This window comes from Martes martes (genome assembly GCF_963455335.1).
Source record: "Martes martes genome assembly, chromosome: 5".
Classification (NCBI taxonomy): domain Eukaryota; kingdom Metazoa; phylum Chordata; class Mammalia; order Carnivora; family Mustelidae; genus Martes; species Martes martes.
In genome coordinates, this window is record NC_137892.1 from 71,332,386 (window position 1) to 71,349,939 (window position 17,554).

Genomic DNA, 17,554 nt, shown 5'->3' on the forward strand with positions numbered 1-17,554 from the left:
ACTTGAAATAATCAATGGGAAGACTAAAGGCAAGGCAAGACTACCGTTTTCTGAGAGCCTGCACTTGCTAGGCACTGCTATAGGCTCAGGGCTGGGGAAATCCCCCTGTAAAGGACCAGACGGCATACATTTTTGGCTTTGCAGGCCAGAGTCTCATGTTACAACTACTGGGCTCTCCTCCTGCAGCACAAGTAGCCACAGTTAATCCCCAAATGAATTGATATGGCTGAGTTCTAACAGCTTTATGTACAAAGACAGGCCAGACTGCACCCAGAGGCTGTAGTTTGCCTACCCTACGTGCCTGACCTACGTGCTTATACCTCATATAAGGCACAAAAGGTGTGCTGTTTATTTTCCTAGTTAAGGATGAGGAAACCAAGTATCCGAAGTAAGGTGACCTGCCAGGCCACATGTCTATTTTGTTAAGGAGTCTGGATTCCGACCAAGATACGTCTAAAGCCTGAGTCTGAACTCTCTATTTGAAAAGGTTCTCTTAGGTTGAAAAGAGATAAAAAAGTTCATGTTGAATGAAAGAAAAAAAAAATGACAAGTCAAAATCCTTCTTCCAGCTTAACATTAACCAATCTATGCCCACCTATGACAAAATATAGAGGACAGCAAAAATGCTGGTAAACAGGGATATAATTGAAACACTCCTCCCAAAAGAAGCTTCTGGAATACTCGGTACTGAAACCCTTCATACCAGAAGGAAAAAGGAACCAAATTCTGTATTATAATGAGTCAGATCATTGTAAAGCTATAATGAAGTCACTCTCCTAGAACTGTAACACTTCCAGAGAGGACTCTGGAAAAACAATCCCATTGCTATTCATATATTCCCTAATTCATCCACTTCAGGTCCAGACAGCACACTACAAAAGTGCTTAAAAAATGGATGTGGCGTTTGTCCTTTAGGAATTTCTACAGAGTTGGAGGCAACACAGAGACACTAAACAGTTAATCATCACCTGCTGATCTGAAAAGCCACCTGAGTATGTAAAGAAACTATGTAAGGGTGATGGGTCCAGCTCAGTGCCTGGAACTCGAGGAAGAAGAAGCAATGAAAATGAGGGCGTGGTTGCTTCTATGTGGACCTTATTCAAGGTTCCTGCTCGTTTTATTCCTCCTGAGAAATACAAGATTCTAGTTACACCACGGTTGTCCTCATTTAGAACCTGAAGACCAGGATTCAAGACCATTCAGGATTCAAGACCAGCTTGAAAGTCTGATGCCTAAATATTAATTTCCTCACCTTACAGTAAAAGAGTTTGACTACATGTTTCTGAAAGTCTTTTCCAAGTTAAGCCTTCATTGAATGGATTTGTCAAATACAATTCTGTATGTCAACAATCAAAAAGGAAATAATAACCTGGACCCAACTTAGATGCCCACATATTTTAATCCATGACATAGGGTTCTTTAAATCCTCATAGTAAGAAAAAGTTTCAATTATTAAAACTATCTCTGTTAAAAAGCAGAAAGTATCACTTAGAGAGTTGCACAATTATTTCTGAAAATTAAATGATGATTTTCCCCAAAGGACAGAGGGGAAAGGAAGATGTGGAGCAGATGGATTCTTTGTTCCCCTATGGAGAAAAAACATTTCTACACCTTGCAAAAATATATTAATTGGCCTGCCATCTGGCAAGCCTGCTCACATACATAAGGGATAAAGTTTAGAACTTGAGGTTTAACATTTAAGCCTGTGGGGAGATGGTAATTGGAATCTTTCTGAGTTAGCATTAGTATTTTTAAAGGGAACACTTCAAGAGAGATCTGAATATGAGGAGAGAAAAACAAGACCTAAAAACTGAGAGCATCCAAGGTGACATCACTGGTGTCAGGGACTGGGCCCTCACACTGCACACCAGGGAGCCAGCCACGGCCATGGCCATGACCATGTAAGGGAAGGCTGTGTATTAGCTCAGTGGCTTTCAGAATGGGGTTTTCAACGCTTCTACACAACTTCATAGATAATGCCCACACACCTTCTTATAGGTTAGAGGTATTTTTCAAATTTTCTGGAAATTATAACATTGTAAAGCTGGGTATTTAAAAGAATCTCTCTCTTTCTTTCTCTCTTTTAATTTATTTGTCAGAGAGAGAAGGAGCGCACAAGCAGGAGGAGCGGCAGGCAGAAGGAGAAGCAGGTTGCCCAGTGAGCAGGGAGCCCACTGCGGGACTCGATCCCACAACCCTGGGACCATGACCTGAGCCAAAGGCGGACACTTGACTGACTGAGCCACCCAGGTGTCCCTAAAACATTTCTTTAAGGGAAAAAAATCTGCTCATAAGACAGCAGATACAAAATATGAGTTTTGTGGTATGTATATACACATATGCACACACACGCACTCAGAAAAAGAACTCGGAAGGATAACCTCACATTTTTAATAGTGGTTACATGTGAGTACTAGAATTTGGGGAGATTTTTTTACTTTACAGTTGTTTGTATTTTCTCCATTCTGTCTTCAGCATCCATTGTTTTTAAATTTTTCTTTAAAAGCTACATACATTCCACTGAAATTAAAATGTACTAAAAATACTGGTAAGATATGATAAATGACTTTATAAAGCAATTCAAGGATCTTGCATTTATCTTTTATAAAATGTATGTTTTGTTCTGTCTTCATTCACATTGGAAAACTCTAGGATTCCTTCTGGATCTCGGTGTTTGTTTTCCCACAACCAGAATCTGTCATAAACTACATACCTTCCAAATCTTCCACCTCATGGCCCTCACTAAACAACGCCAGATTACTTTAAACAAGTCTAACTAGCAGGAAATAGTTAATCTGGTTTCTTAGAACTTCTTCCCCTATGCTGGCTCAAAGGAGCTATTACATATTAATAATACGCCACACGAATGAGGTAGTTTATGCTTTTCTTTTAAGTATCTCATGATGTGTTTTCCTGGTACCTCCTGGATACTACCAACCAAGTAATCAAACTATGTGTTAATCATCTTCCTCATGAAAATGATTTCTAAAAAGGATTACACAATGTAACATGGTATTCTGGATGGCATCCTGGCACAGAAGAAGGATATTAGGGGAAAAAAACAAGTGCAGTCTTAATTACATACGGAGACTAATTTTTTAAAAAGGGGAGGATGGGGACAGGAAAACAAAACATCTTACTCTGATCCTATACTAGCGCTGTCAAACAATTAAAAAACACCAAAAACTTTTTGAGGGGCTAGAAATCATGGTGGTAGTTACATGACTATTTGTCAAAATTCGTGGAGCTGCAAACCTAAAAGGAATGATTTTACTATCTGTAAATTCTATCTCAATAAACCTTATTAAAACAAAACAAAACACCCCTATCTCCCTGGAGTTGATTTTTCTAGAGCAAGTGAATACAACTGGTAAACTTTGTATCAATAGGAATCTGAAGAAGGCTTGGGCCTGGGTTAGTGGCCATAAAGAAAAGCATGTGGAACATTTGAAAAAGCACCTGAAGGGATTACTTCTTCCATTCTGTCCTCAGGGAAGGGCAGCCCTTCCTCAAAAACAGCTCACATATTGTACCACTGAGAGCCACAAGATGGCCAGTGAAGGATTCTGTGGTTTAGAGAATTCTGGATACAGTATTTGTGCCTTCCGCATGTTACAGATTACTTACACTTTATTCTTTTACAATTGTGGTATGGATAACAAAGCAGGCACTTCTTAGTTCTTTAAATACAGTGGCTTTCCCAAGGGAAAGATGTATTTAAGTAAATGCCACCAACTCATCTCCTTTTCTTAAAAAAGGTAGTTAGGGGGGCGCCTGGGTGGCAGTGGGTTAAAAGCCTCTGCCTTTGGCCCAGGTCATGATCCCAAGGTCCTAGGATAGAGCCCCAAATCATCGGGCTCTCTGTTCAGCAGGGAGCCTGCTTCCCCCTCTCTCTCTTCTGCCTGCCTCTCTGCCTACTCATGATCTCTGTCTGTCAAATAAGTAATAAATAAAATCTTTTAAAAAAAGGGGGAAAAAAGATAGTTAGGGGTGCCTGGGTGGCTCAGTCATTAAGCCTCTGCCTTCGCCTCAGGTCATGATCCCAGGGTCCTGGGATCCAGCCCTGCGAGTCCCGTGAGCCCGGCATTGGGCTCCCTGGTCATCGGGGAGTCTGCTTCTCCCTCTGCCCCTTCCCTGATTCTGCTCTCTCTCTCACAAAAATAAACAACATCTTTAAAATAAAAATAAAAAATAAAAAGGACAGCATTAGCATAGTTAAAAGGAATTATTGTATTTTTTTTAATTAAGAAGCCTATAGGAAATTTATCCCTAAAATCTCAACAGATTTTTTTTTTTTTTTTTTGGGCATTCATACGGTACTCTCATTTAGGACATAAGACCTTTTGTCCTTCTATGAAATGACCTATATGCATTATTACAAGATCAGTGATTCTGAGATATGTCCCCATAATACATCCATTCATGTGAATGGAAAGGATTTTATAATATAGAGAGTGAAATCTCAGAAAAGTAGGCATGGGGTACAGAGAAGTGTTATTCATTCAAAAGGCCTGTTCAGAGCTATACCATAAGTAAAACCTCAATTTTAAAAGCACATGCCCACTCAAATACCATTATAAACTCTGATACTTTAAGATGAGGAAATTATAGGAGAATACATATACAATTTCCATTACTGGGAGAGAGAATCAGCAGGTGGCATTTTAAAACAAAGTAAAACCTACTTCTATTTTTCACTCTCTTCACTCAGACAGCAGGTGGCATTTCTATAGCAAAGATCAAAATTATCAGGGCTCATTCCACACATAGCCTCAAATTGCCAGGAGGCTTCTGCACTATAAAACCTAAAATCTTATTTGTAATAATAAGAATATAATTAGAATATTTTGAGAGCTCTATGTCTGTTGGAGACAGGATAGTACAGTTAAGTTTCTATCTAGATTTCCCTCTTAATACTGTTGAGATTTGGGTACAGTTAACTAATCCCTTTAAGCCTCAACTGTTTCATCTGTATAATAGATATTATAGATCAGATTAAGTGAGACAACATATACCCAACTGCCTCAACAAATATTCTGCCTCTCCCTCTTTTGCTGATGTTGGTCTATCTCCTACCTGTCATTATACGTTACTGTAATTAACCCGGCTATATGGCTTTCTAACCCCACTAGAAAAGGATCATGCCATACACATCTTTGTTTCCCAGGTGATAACCACGGCCCTGATCACATAAAAGCTACTCAATAAATATCTGTATATAAATAAGTAAATGAGGCAATGCGACGAACCCCCAGCCTCCCGTGCACAGAAGTCAAATGTCGACAAACTGAGTTATTGGCTTATCAGGATTCCGAAGGTGATTTCAGGCTATCCACAAGCCACAAAGCAAGAAAAGGATCACACAGAGATGTGTAACTCATAAATAACCCCTCCAAGTATTTTTAAATGAAAACAACATCCCACGCTCAGAGATTAATCCCCCAGCTCTAAGCCTCTGGTTGCTCTGTTTTTAGGTCCAGTTTATAGTCATTTGACTCCTCTTTAGTGATGTTAAGGTAAACCGAAAGAGGAGCCGCATGGCCTGGAGTACCTGGGGCCATCCCGTCCCAATCCAGCCCCTAAGACACCCTAAGGAACTCAGTCTATGACTAGAAGCCTAAAACAAAAACAAGCAAAACAAAAGCAACATCATTTGAGTCTAATATGCCTTAACATAGAATTCAAGATATATACACACCTGGAACATCCCAACAAAGTCCATAAATGTTGGGCCATGAATTCCCTCCAAACATGTTAGTTTCTTATTAAATAGATTTGAAATCAAACCTGTTAAGTGGCTGAAGAAACAGCTACAAGCCCCTGCCTGCGGGACACACCTAAAAGAATGGAAGGTCTGAAGAGCCAAGCTTGTTTCTTCGGCTCTGGGCTGGGCATGCCACTCACACGGGAACCAGAAAACTGGCTTAAAATGAGAACTATAATCTTTCTGGAACAATAGGTCATGACGAGCTTCCTTAATGCCAAAATAAGTGTTTGGAAATGACTTCTGCTAACTGAAAGAAAGTGTAAAGGGCATATATATTTACTCTGGCTTGAATACAACATTTTTGAATATGCTTATTAGTGCCAAGAGTTAGAACCCTTTTCCTCATGGATTTTAAACTCGGACCCATTCCACAGAATGGGTTTCCTAGAAATGGCATCAAAAGGTTGTATCATATTAATATCTAAACAGCTCAACTGTCTGTACCTTTTGACTCTCAAATCACCCTTGGTCTGGTGTGAGAAGGTAGACTAATTTGAAGGTTAATTCTCCTAAGGTAGACAAACCACAACTTCTATTATTTAAAAAACTTCTTTTAAGAAGCCAACAAATGATAGGTCATCAATCATAATTTCAAGAAAACTCATCTACCTACCTAGAAGGCATCTTGGCAATGATGATGCTGATAAAATGACATCAAAATGACCAGGCTCTAAGAACTGGTCTGAAGAGAGCAGAACTCTTGAGCCTGGATTCTTTCTTTCTTACTTTTTTTTTTTTTTAAAGATTTTATTTATTTATTTGACAGACAGAGATCACAAGCAGGCAGAGAGAGAGGGGGAGGCAGGCTCCCTGCCGAGCAGAACCTGACTGCGGGGCTGGATCCCAAGACCCCGGGACCAAGACCCAAGCCGGCAGAGGCCCAACCCACTGAGCCACCCAGGCGCCCCTTGAGCCTGGATTCTTTTTTTTTTTTTTTTAAATATTTTATTTATTTATTTGACAGACAGATCACAAGTAGGCAGAGAGGCAGGCAGAGAGAGAAGGGAGGAAGCAGGCTCCCCGCTGAGCAGTGAGCCCGATGCGGGGCTTGATCCCAGGACCCTGGGATCACGACCGGAGCTGAAGGCAGAGGCTTTAACCCACTGAGCCACCCAGGTGCCCCTTGAGCCTGGATTCTTATGTTAAGAAGGCTTATACAAACCACTATTAATTTCTCACTTTAAAAATCTTAGATGTGCAAAGCTAACTCATCTGAAATTGATCAGGGAGAAAACAACTACTGAAAAAGATCACTACATACAAATTTTATAGGTCACAGAGTAAAAATAATGACAAGTTTTATCCCTTACTAACTCTCTGGGTCCAGACATCTAACCCCAAATACCAAATCCTAAAACACACAGGAAATTATAATTTTAAGCACAGAAGTTCATTTTGCAGAATCCATAAAAAGAACTATGACCTAAAACACCCCTGAACAATCCCATACTCTCCTTGTTCCACTATTAGCCACTATGGCCATTTGAGATCTAAGATTTAAAACTTTCTTTGCTTAAAAATGCATCATTTATGGAAAATGCAAATTCATCATCAACCATTCAAACTGCCAAGTTAGGTGAGTGTGCCTATCAGCTGTTTTGCCACCTGTGTGCCCTTTGGAGTGGTTGAGCAAGCATAGGCTAATTTTACAACGAACTATTTTTTGGATTAGCACATAATTTGTGTTTATTTGGATGGGTACTCAAATGGAGAATACCAAGTGGATAAGATTAATCTTTACCTGGGGAAAAAAAAAATCTATCTGACATGGCTTCAAATCTCTAGGGCTCCACGTCCAACGGAGGTGAAGACTTGGAAAAGTCTTTGATTTTGTATCCGAAGTCTTGAGATTAGCTAAATGAAAGTAGTATTTTTACAGGAATTTTATCTCAAGTTTCAAGATCAACAAGCCATTCCAAATCAGATGTAAGAAATAACATTACATAATAGTCACTTAAAGGCTATTGTTTTACAGTAACAAAGGTTTCATTTACCATATTTCCTAGAGTGCTTTACTCAGCAGGCAGATTTTCCCATGCCAAATACACTCTCTTCTCTTAAACCCTCCATATATCTGTAAAAGTAAAACATTTAATAATTATGATTTCCAATTTAAAGATCCCCATCATACAGTATTTTAAAAGGTATGAATGTTAAAGGGATACAGGTGATTTTTATGCAAGCTATGGGTTCAGTGATTTTCTTCTAATTTATAGCTAAGAATTCTGGCAGTGTCTAGACGATATTCTAAGTGACTCAAGAGAGAAATGCAGTAAGGTCAAATTCAGGGTCCTGAGACATCAACATGCACTGTAATGTTTAAAATTAGAATAAAGCATACCAAAGACAGCTTCAGCAGATACTCATAAGACAAAAGGAGCCTGGTGAACCCATCAGTTTTCTTCATTCTCTGATTCTATGATCCTAGGAGCCCTCAGCAAGTGTCATCAGTTCCCCATTCCTCCACCCAGGTGATTCACTCACGACCTAACACATTATCTCCCAAAAGGATCTGGAATTTGAACTGCCATGTCATGTTAGAAAGTTTCCAGAGAAGTGGAGCTGGTTCTTACCTTGGAAGAGCAAAAGCATACTTGAGGAGTTCGGAACACAAATGGCAGTTGGGTGACCACATGCCAAGACCTGGATTTTTGCCTCTATGTTTGTCTGCAATTACAGTTTCCTAAGAGATCCCAGACTGTAACCCAATCTGAGCCATGGATAAATCTAAGATCACAAAGTCAGTGGAATGTACAAAGTCCCAGGGTTCTGTAACAACCCAAGCAACGTGAAGCTTAAGAGAGAAGCATGAATGACTGCCCCTTCTCCTTACCAGTCTGTTTTACCTTCAAATGCTGATCAAAGCCTAAGTTCTCTGCTCAGGCCTTTAAAAAAACAAAACAAAACAACACAGCAGTATGATGTTTCAGGCTGATACTGGTATCATTACCTTCCCTAATAAGCATGTCCAATGGCGATTAGTGTAGCTAAACCCTCCTACAGATCCTCTCATACTATTAATAAGATTTAAGGTCAACATTTTTAGAATTTACAACCAAGCTCACAAGGGAACTTCCTAATTACCAAGACAGAGGAAAAGAAAATAAAGAATCAGAACGGCAAGTGTTAATGACCATGGAAATGTTTATTTAGAGATCCCAAGTATTACAAAAACCGAATTTGCTACTTTAGAATCAAGACTTCCACTGATAGAGACTGTGCCTCTAATAAATGGATTTGTACACACCCTGCGCCCACTTTCATTCAGGTTGCCCCAGGACCATTTTAATATCTTGACTCTACCACTTAACTTTCAAAGGGATTACTCAGTTACCATGACGTCACTCCCAAATGACTAGGTTACACGTAGTAAAGACAGCTCAGATTAAGAGTTCACGCATGCTTACTCACACAAAAGATGGGTGTGTATGGGGGTAAAGGGGGGGGGCAGTTCAGGGCTTCCAGTCTTAATCTCCCTGAGAAACCAGACTATTTCCATTTCAACCAATACAAGGAATCGTCTCCCAAATTATTTAGAAGGAGGCCTATTCCCAGTTTTCTCCTCTATGACCCATTTCCACACAGGGACTCGAGTGATTCCTTAACTCCAACATCTGTTAGTTTTCAGCCCAGAAAGCAGATGGTCTCTGTCTTGAGGCTTATGATCCTCTTGTTTTAAAGATACAACCTGGGCTTTTGTTTTAAAGATACAACCTGGGCTTCTGATAACTGGATCTATGTGTAAAGAGAAGCAAGAAAATCCATAAAACACATAATGTTCTACCCTGTCACTGTGAACTTAGTGACATACACACACCCACTCTCTCTCTCTCTCTCTCTCTTCCCAGTGTTGACAAGTTCTAGTAATGGGAAGCCCATGCCTGGCCATGGAGCAGGCTCCACATTCTAACGGTTTATTTATTTATTTTTTTAATTTATTCTATTTCTTTTCAGTGTTCCAGAATTCATTGTTTATGCACCACACCCAGTGCTTCATGCAATGCGTGCCCTCCGTAATACCCATCACCAGGCTCACCCAACCCCCCACCTGCCTCCCTTCTAAAGGAGTCCACAGTCTCTCATGGTTCGTCTCCCCCTCCAATTTCCCTCGACTCCCTTCTCCCCTCCATCTCCCCATGTCCTCTGTGTTATTCCTTATGCTCCAGAAGTAAGAAACCATATAATAATTGACTCTGCTTGACTTATTTCACTCAGCATAATCTCTTCCAGTCCAGTCCATGTTGATAGAAAAGTTGGGTATTCATCCTTTCTGATGGAGGCATAATACTCCATCTAACGGTTTATTTTTAAAGAACTTCTTCTAAAATCCCCCTTTTGCAGTTTCTCACACACCCTCTTTTTCTTTCTTTCCTTCTCTCTCCTTTCTCCCTCCCTCTTAACCCTTGGGAGACCTACCTATTCTAGGAGCCAAACGATTTATAATCTCTTATGGAAAGCTTCACACTAAGGAATAAAAACATTATCACCATGTGTGTGTGTTCCTGTTCATGTCCTCTGTCCCTGGGAAGCTTTAACGGGCTACAGGATACACAAGGAGGGTGGCCAGGCTCTGCCCACACAGCACTGAAACACCTGTTGGAAGTTCCTGGCCTGGGTCTCAGCTTTCTCCTCTTCCCTCAGAGTACCCCTTTACTAGGCTGGGGGAGGGGGACCCGGGGGTGAGGGTTTCACGGAAAAGTACCAATGCCAGAGCTAACTATGAGAGGAGGACTGAAGGGTGAGTCCTGCAGTGACAGGCAGGCCTGTCCCGCCTGCAGAAAACACAGTCTGGAGCTGGAAGAAAGGAGACGGATGAAAGGAAGCAGGTAGGAAACAGGCCTAGGCAGAGCACGGAGTGGGAGGAAATGAGTACAGAGACTCAGGGAGGGGCCTGGCCTGCAGGTCAGGCGTGGAGAGCCTGAGAGGAGGCCAGTCAGTGAGCTAGCTTCCAGCCTCCTGTGGAACAGGCTGGGAGAGGCAGGACTCAAACTCAGGGGATAAAGGGCTGGTGGGCAGGGGAGGAGGCAAGTATCCAGATGCCCTCAGAGCCAGGATTCTGAACCAGAGCTCTTCCAGAGCTCTTAGAGAGACTCTGAAGGCTATGGACAAAGCCTGAGTTTCCAGGCAGGTGGTGAAAAGTGTGAAACTGTCATTGCCTGTTTGGGCAATGAGGCAGACAATAAAGTGAGCAACAGTGAGTAAGGGGATATGATTCAGGGAGGAGAGCTGACAGCCCAGCTATGAATGTGCAGGAGCTGGGACACAATGACGTAGTCACTGTCATTGAGCTGTAGTCAGCTCCCCACAGAGAGTGGTTACCACCCATGGTCTGCCATTCCTCACTTCAGGGCTGGTGCCCGGCTCCTTGGCCTCACCCCCACCCTTGCCCCCACTATCCCATGGTTCACGCAGAGGTCATCCCTGCCTTCCCTGTCGTCCTGGAGTGTCAGTGCTGCCCGGACTCCTCTTGGGATCTCTCTGAGAACACTGTGTGGCTTCCTTTTTACCAGACTCTCCTCCAGGCCTCCTGGCCTATGCCTGCCCGCATCTCGGCGCACTCCTTAAATGGGGCCTCCTTAGTTCTCCCACAGATGAACCTAACCTACTTCTCATATGGTCCTAATGATGACGTTCAAACTTATTATTTCTGGTCCAGCCTCTCTGGGGCCCTGAACTCTCACATCCAACAGCCTGCCTGGGGGCTCTTTCCTTCCTGCCTCTGAGCCTTTGCCCTTCCCAGATGCCTACCCCAAGTACTCCCCACTGATGGCTCTTTCCCATCTTTTAGGTCTCCTGTTCAATGATACTCGCTACCCACATTATCTAAAGTAGCCCCCCCAGCCCAATACTGTGACTTTCTTCTCAACACCTGCTTATGGCCTTTGGAACACTGACCACCACTGGGCAACTGACTTATTTAGGTGCTTGTTTATTTGCAAGGCCCAAACACTCTGTCTTGTTCACCATTAGAGCCCTTGCCCAGCTCGGGATATTGGTGCTATGAATCTTGGCTGAGCGAAGGAATGAAGGCTCCATGGTATTCAGTCTACATCAGATGCTCAACAAACATAGATTAACTGGGCTTCTGGGGATCAAAGGAATGAGTACAAGTTCTGTCTTCCCTTCCCCCACTCTTGCGTGTACAGGGAGCTCATTCATCTCCCTGGTCCCCCAGGTCAAAATCCCCAGGGCCACTGGGGAATGTTTCCCTGTCTCTCAGAGCCAATGGCTCATCAACTTTGATCACCTTTATACCCTCAGGGTCTCTCAAAGCCCACAGTCTTACCATATTCCTTGGTCAGACTTGCAAAACCCTTTAGACAGGCTCCTGCAATAATGTATTAATTGGTTTCCAGGTATCCCCCTTCCCTCCCAGACCTAAAAGCCCCAGCGCGGCCAGACATGCCTTCTCCCTTTGGGTAAACACCAAGAAAGCGCCCACAAATATCAAGGGCCTCAACTCTTGTCCTTGGCCTCATCGCCCACTACCCATCCCCTCGCTGTAATGATAGAAATAGCGCGAATACTTATGATTTACAGAGTTTTTATGTGCTTGTTGTTGCCTTAGGTGTTTTACACATATGAACATATTTTACTCTTTGTAACAATCCTGTAAGTAATTTACTTGTCCCTTTTTACAGATGGAGCAACTGAAGTCCAACGAACTTCCCCGGTCTCATTCAAACCCAGGGGAACTGGCTTTAGGTCAATCCTCTTCACCATCGTGGTATATTATACTGCCTCTTCAAACTTCCTGCATCAGCAATACTGGGTTATGCTTCGAGTTTTTTATGCTCCAGCAACACTGAGCTATGTGTAGTCCCTTGAACTCTGCTGTTAGGGCCACTATGCCTTTGTACACACCATTTCTTTTGCTCTTTGGGAGGCCCTGTCCTTCTGCCTGATAAATACCAAACTATCTTTCAAACCTCCCTGAGGTCTTGCCTTTTCTATGTGGTCTTTTGGCTCCTTGAGACCAAAGTCTGGCCTACCCAGTTACCACTCCTAAAGCTTACAGGTACCTTACAAATACATCTCTATTGCCCTGGTTTGCAATGATTCATTCCCATGTCTTCACTGAGGGCAATCCTATGACTCACCTCTGGGCCACAGTGCTCAGGCTCACAACAGATGCTCAATAAATGTGATTTAATTGGACTTTCCATAGAAGGGGTGAGTACAAATGCCACAATACCCAACGTGTCAGGACAAGAGACAAGTGTATTCTCCATTCTTTTTAAAAGACACGCATTCATGAGCAAAACAAAAACTCACGCACCACTACAGATGTTTTGGAAAAGAGGATGCAGCATATCTAAAGATTTGATACATTCTGACCATTGCAGCAGTGAGTTTAAGATCCCTGAGTGTCAAAAAAAAAAAAAAGATCCCTGAGTGTCCCTGCTATTCAGGGCAACCGCTGAGTAACAGGAATTCAGAAACACACACACACACACACACACACACAGAGAACTCCAAAACCAACTTTTATCCCATGGGTTCCCGGCAAAACACATTAGGAAACTTGCTCCAACTGATGAACCGAGTCACAAGCTGCCCACTGGTGTGGATAATGATGCTTGATTTAGTTGTCACTGAGATTTGGATATTGTCACGTACGCTCAATGAAAGTATAGCAGATTTCTGACCATTAAGGTTAAAAACCAAACATCTTCTAGAATCTCTAAATTGTATTTTAGCAACACTAAAGTTGCACCTCAAAACTGAGCAGCGATATTTATAGACCAACAGTAGTCCTTTCCTTACATATGTGATGTAAGTAATAAAGAAGCTTAAAAAAAAGAGAGAAGCTTGATCTTCTTCCCTCCCCCCACAAAGTTTTTAATCCAAAGGGAGAAAAATGTTATAAAGCTCAGGGGTAACATACAGCAGGCCAGGATTTCTGTCTCTCGAAGCAGCAGGTGAATGAATGGCTCTACTCAGTCGACCTTGCACAAATAAACGAGGAGCAGAGGAGACAAAGCCAGGCATAAAAAACAAAAAACAAAAAAACCCCAAAAATCTGTTTCCTGTTCAAGAGGAGTGATGAGATGGGACATCTCTGCCTTCTACCTGATCTAAGCAAGGAAAACTCCTTTTTTTCCTTTTCAGAGTTTCTCAATTTGGTAGTTCACCTTATTCACAGAGGACATGCTTCAAAACCCCCAGTAGATGCCTAAAATTGCAGAGAGTATTGAGCCCTACATATACACTATGTTTTTCCCTATACATAGATACGGATGATAAAATGTAATTCATAAATTGGGCACAGTAAGAGATTAACAACATTAACTAATAATAAAATAGATTATAACAACATACTATAAAGCAGTTAGGTGAATATGGCCTCTCTCTGCCTCTTGTGATGATGTGAGATAAAATGTGTGTGTGATGAGATGCAGAGCAGTGAATGACGTAGGCGCTGTGACCTGGTCTCAGGCCACTATCATCGGCTTCTGGACCATGGCTGACCACAGATAATGTGGACTGCAGAAAGTGAAATCAGAGATTGGTGGGGGACTACTGTATTAAGGATTCTGTTAGCTGAAGGTTTTCTGTAGGTATCTTTCATTGAGTTGATGAAATTCCCCTCTGTGCTTGGTGTTCTGAGAATTTTTGTCATGAGTGAGTACTGGATCCTGTGGAGTACTTTTGCCCCATATACTAATCTGATCATGTGATAATCCTTACTTAGCTTATTTCTGTGACAGATTATATTCATTGATTTTCTAGTGCTGAACCATCGTTGCATACCTGGGAATAAATTGATCACGATGTCTGTTTTCATTCATTGCTGGATTTGATTTGTTAATAATTAGTTGATAGAACATATGAGGTTTTCTTCCATGCAAATATTCCCTAGAAGTATAAGCTTTAAGACTGTGTCACTTAAACTCATTCATGAAATTTAAATGACAGCAAGGCAAGAGAAAGGATATTTTGAAAGGTTTAAGACTTTATAGAATATTTATAGATGTTTTCCTAAAATTAAAAGAAAATTTCCCTTTAAATAAAGAATATATGATAAAAAATAAATAAATAAACTGTTTCCAATGGAATGTGTAAGCTTTCCAGCAAAACATCAGACCAAGTCAGTGTGCCTCCAGCCAACCTGTCGTCTGCCACAGTCAAGACAAAAAACAATGAGTAAATTGCCTTTGGGATACAGAACAAGGATTATCATCAGTTCAATACTGTGTAAAAATCTAGGCCTGAGATTAGGTCTCTATGATCAGATTGTCTCTCTAAGAACCCAGAGAGTTAAAAGTTATAGGCCCAGGAAGGCCCAGTTGGAAAAGAAACTTTCAAAGTTTTCCTGTAACAGAGCAAGGCAACAAACCAGTACCATGCTGAACCGGCAAGGCAAATGCAATGGAACCAACCAAAAGGGCTTCCATGATGAAAATGTCTACCACAATATAGAGTTAAGGGAAGAATGTGAAACCCTTCCATCTCTCCTTTTGTCTAACTGGTACACGTATCCTACCCCAAAAAGCTCTGAGATGTTCATTCACACGCTCACGGCGAGATTTACTCTTTGAAGGACTCAAGAAGCTGATATTAAAGAAAAGGTTAAGATGAGGTCCTCTAAATTACAATGTGAATCAGAACAAGTGGCTAGGAAAAAAAAAAAGGAAAATGAATGATCTGATGGACAAAGTCAGCAAGTATGCAGAAAAGAAGCTGGGCTTGGGCAGGAGAGATATTCCCAGGGCTAGGGCTCACCCACCTGAGGGTGCGGGATAGGTGTCCTCACCTGGACACTGGGTACAGTCACAATGAGACTGGCAAAAGGACAACTTGAGGATGGCAAGGTCCTTTTGAAAGGACAGACTTAGGGAACTTGATCAGCCAGGTGCGGAATGGGGTTAAAGTGGCAGTTGGAGGAGGAGACAGCATTTAGAGCAGTGAAGGGAGGTCACAGAATGGGAAGAGTCCCACTATAAGCATATGCTATGTCCCTCAGGGAAGGACACAGAGCCAGAATTGATCACTGTATAATAAGAGAATGCAACAGCTACATACACCGCCCTGGACAGGAAGACAGTTGTCCTTCAAGTTCCCAGATCTACATAATAAATATAAAGCAGGGCTGGTTCTTTGAGACCAATAATAAGTAGATGATCTTCAGGAAACCTATCTCCAAACTCTAAGAATCCTGGAAATCCCCAGGCACAAAGGCTGGGACAACCTCCACTAATAGAAGGGAGGGAAGAAAATCCACCCCCTTTTCTGTTTCACTGAACTGGAAAAAAACCGGGTCCATGACTTGGGGAATGGGGAAAGGCCTCCCACACTGTCCCACTTTGCTGGGAAGAGCCTAAGTTACTTCAGTTCTGAAGAAGGAACTTAGGACTCAGGCTCTCTGCCAGTGTGAGTGGTCTGAATTGCAGTGTTCTGGATTGGAATGCCCTGGGCTGGAAAGTTAGGGTCAGACTAGCCTGAGAATTCTCTCAGTAAATTATCAACAGGTAGACAGGGCAAAGAAAGGCTTGGAGCCTTTATGGCTCCAAGCCTTTCTTTGGAGAAACACAGGTGTAACGCCAGAGCAGGCCAATCTCTTTGCGAAGTGTCCTTAACTGGGAGTAGAGACCGCATCATAGCCAGGACTACACGACTCAAATATAGGGCCCCTAACAAACTTGAAAGGCAAGACATTATAGAATGTACTGCCACGAAAGTTGTGGTCTTATTCATAGATAGCATTATCTCTTTAGCTAATTAGTTGCATTTATTTTGCTGGTGGGGCATGGATGACACATCTTGAATAAAAATGACCAACACCAAAACATCAGGTCTCTAAACATACAGAGCAGAACAAGAAAAGCCTAATTAACCTTACTTAGATCGAGACTCTAACATGGTTTCATGGGACCAACGTTGTTCAAGTTGTATTAAAGGTAAGTGTGACTTTAAAGTATACTCAGGATCAGACAAAGGTGTGTGTGTGTGTGAGAGAGAGAGAGAGAGATAGGTGTATATTTGCATGTGCACCTACAAATAGGGCACATCAGAATATTCCGGGATGCTGCTGAAATCTATGAAACACCAAGGGAAGTTTCGGAAGGGCAATTTACTGAGTTTTCCAAAGTATGAGGTATCTGTATTCCTGCTCCACACAGTTATAGGCATAACAAAGAGAATACACCATTTTCTGGTGTTCTTTCAACACTGGAGCACAGAGATTATGAAGCTCCCAATCTGATAGGCAGTATCCTGTTTATGTGAGCGCACCACTGCTCTTAAACGTGCTCACAGGGACGTGCGAGTCAAGTTGCAAAGAAAAACGAAGAACCTAGAGTTAGGCAACTCAGAAGGCAGGCCCCTCTAAAACCACCATAACGCCACCTTTCTGTGCTGGACACAATGGGGAGGGAAGAGAAACACTCCCCTTCAAAATCCTATTCTATCAATCTGAGTGTCAGCAGCTAACTCTGAACTGCCTTTCACTTCTGTCACCAGCTTCAACCAGATTTTAAAATTCTCTTGTCCTCCACCTATTCTGTCAAATATTCTAACAAAATGAAAAGGCCAGCCTGTATTAGGAATAAATGTCAGCAAATCAGTAAAAAAAAAAAAAAAAAAAAGGCAAAGTTATGCAGACCTGTCTCTTTTAAGCAGACAATACGAAACAGGCTAACTGGAGCTATCTTTGCATTGCACATCTGCATCTTATAAAGGTCAAATATTTAATAGGAAGGACCATCTGAAAGGCTCTACAAAGGGAAGCAGAAGCCTCCAGTGCCTGAGTGAGGGAAAGGGATGGATCTGATCAGATCAGAGACA

At 41.9% G+C, this 17,554-nt stretch overlaps 1 protein-coding gene across 2 annotated transcripts in view; it reads right to left on the reverse strand.

Moving 5' to 3' along the window:
- MAST4 (microtubule associated serine/threonine kinase family member 4) overlaps nucleotides 1–17,554 on the reverse strand; it is a 170,003-nt gene that overhangs the window by 151,716 nt on the left and 733 nt on the right. The gene's annotated exons all lie outside the window — the stretch shown is intronic.